Below are 2,682 nucleotides of genomic sequence, written 5' to 3'. Positions count from 1 at the left end.
GCTTCTTCCAGCCCAGTGTTTCTCATGATGTACTCTGCATATGTTAAATAAGCAGGGTGACAATATAGAGCCTTGACATACTCCTTTTCCTATTTGGAACCAATCTGTTTTTCCATGTCCAGTTCTAACTGTTGCTTCCTGACCTGCATACAGATATCTCAAGAGGCAAGTCAGGTGGTCTGGTATTCCTATCTCTTTCAGAATTTTCCACAGTTTGTTTGTGATCCACACAGTCAAAGGCTTTGTCATAGTCAATAAAGCAGAAGTAGATGTTTTTTTTTGGAACTCTCTTTTTTGATGATCCAGTGAATGTGGGCAATTTGATCTCTGGTTCCCATGCCTTTTCTAAAACCATCTTGAACATGTGGAAGTTCACGGTTCACATATTGTTCTTTGCTAGTGTGTGAGATAAGTGCAATTGTGCGGTAGATTGAGCATTCTTTGGTATTGCCTTTCTTTGGGATTCGAATGAAAACTGACCTTTTCCAGGGGCTCTGGATGTGGGTATGGTATAAGTCCTCTTGTTGGAGGTCGCCATTAACCCCACCATAGAGCTGCCAGACCTTACATAGGACTGGGAAATAGACTCTTGGAGGGCACAACAGAACCTTGTGCACCAGGACCCAGGAGAAAGGAATAGTGACCCCACAGCGGACTTTCCTGTGGGTGTCCAAAACTCTCTGGCGAAGGCGTGGGTCGGTGGTGGCCTGCTACAGGTGTGGGGCATGGACTGTGGCAGTACATGCCTGGGATCTTTTGAGGGAGGTTACCATTATCTTCATTACCTCTACCATAGTTTGGCCCCAGGTAAACAGCAGCGAGGGAACATAGCTCTACCCATCAACAGAAAATTGGATTAAAGATTTACTGAGCATGGCCCTGCCCATCAGAACAAGACCCAGTATCCCCCTCGGTCAATCTGTCCCATCAGGAAGCTTTCATAAGCCTCTTATCCTTCTCCATCAGAGGGCAGACAGACTGGAAACCACCATCACAGAAAACTAACCAATCTAATCACATGGACCACAGCCTTGTCTAACTCAATGAAACTATAGCCATGCCGTGTGGGGCCACCCAAGATGGGCAGGTCATGGTGGAGAGGTCTGACAGAGTGTGGTTCACTGGAGAAGGGAACAGCAAACCACTTCAGTATTCCTGCCTTGAGAACCCCATGAACAGTAGGAAAAGGCAAGAAGATAGGACACTGAAAGATTAACTCTCCAGGTCACTAGGTGCCCAGTATGCTACTGGAGATCAGTGGAGAAATAACTCCAGAAAGAATGAAGGGATGGAGCCAAAGGAAAAACAACACCCAGTTGTGGATGTGACTGGTGATGGAAGCAAGTACCGATACTGTAAAGAGCAATATTGCATAGGAACCTGGAATGTTAGGTCCATGAGTCAAGGCAAATTGGAAGTGATCAAAGAGGAGATGGCAAGAGTGAACATCAACATTTTAGGAATCAGCGAACTAAAATGGACTGGAATGGGTGAATTTAACTCAGATGACCATTATACCTACTACTGTGGGCAAGAATCCCTTAGAAAAAATTCAGTAGCCATCATAATCAACAGAGTCAGAAATGCAGTACTTGGATGCAGTCTCAAAAACAACAGAATGATCTCCGTTCGTCTCGAAGCCAAACCATTCAGTATCACGGTAATCCAAGTCTATGCCCCTACCAGTAATGCTGAAGAAGCTGAAGTTGAACAGTTCTATGAAGACCTACAAAACCTTCTAGAACTAATACCTAAAAAGGATGTCCTTTTAATAATAGGGGAATGGAATGCAAAAGTAGGAAGTAAAGAAACACCTGGAGTAACAGGCAAATTTGGCCTTGGAATACAGAATGAAGCAGGGGAAAGACTAATAGAGTTTTGCCAAGAAAATGCGCTGGACATAGCAAACACCCTCTTCCAACAACATAAGAGAAGACTCTACACATGGACATCACCAGATGATCAACACCGAAACCAGATTGATTATATTCTTTGCAGCCAAAGGTGAAGAAGCTCTATGCAGTCAACAAAAACAAGACCAGGAGCTGACTGCAGCTCAGATCATGAACTCCTTATTGCCAAATTCAGACTGAAATTGAAGAAAGTAGGGAAAACCACTAGACCATTCAGGTATGACCTAAATCAAATCCCTTATGATTATACACTGGAAGTAAGAAATAGATTTAAGGGACTAGATGTATTAGACAGAGTGCTTATGAACTATGGATGGAGGTTTGTGACATTGTACAGGAGACAGGAAGCAAGATCATCTCCAAGAAAAAGAAATGCAAAAAAGCAAAATGACTGTCTGCGGAGGCCTTACAAATAGCTGTGAAAAGAAGAGAAGCCAAAAGTGAAGGATAAAAGGAAAGATATACCCATCTGAATGCAGAGTTCCAAAGAATAGCAAGGAGAGATAAGAAAGCCTTCCTCAGTGATCAATGCAAAGAAATAGAGGAAAACAATAGAATGGGAAAGACTAGAGAGGTCTTCAAGAAAATTAGAGATACCAAGGGAACATTTCATACAAAGATGGGCTCAGTAAAGGACAGAAATGATATGGACCTAACAGAAGCAGAAGATATTAAGAAGAGGTGGCAAGAATATACAGAAGAACTGTACAAAAAAGATCTTCACGACCCAGATAATCACGATGGTATGATCACTCACCTAGAGCCAGAC

The sequence above is a fragment of the Bison bison genome, unplaced genomic scaffold (genome assembly GCF_000754665.1).
Source record: "Bison bison bison isolate TAMUID 2011002044 unplaced genomic scaffold, Bison_UMD1.0 scf7180017864490, whole genome shotgun sequence".
Classification (NCBI taxonomy): domain Eukaryota; kingdom Metazoa; phylum Chordata; class Mammalia; order Artiodactyla; family Bovidae; genus Bison; species Bison bison.
The sequence above is the reverse complement of the archived record's forward strand: the minus strand, read 5'-3'. Positions refer to the sequence as shown.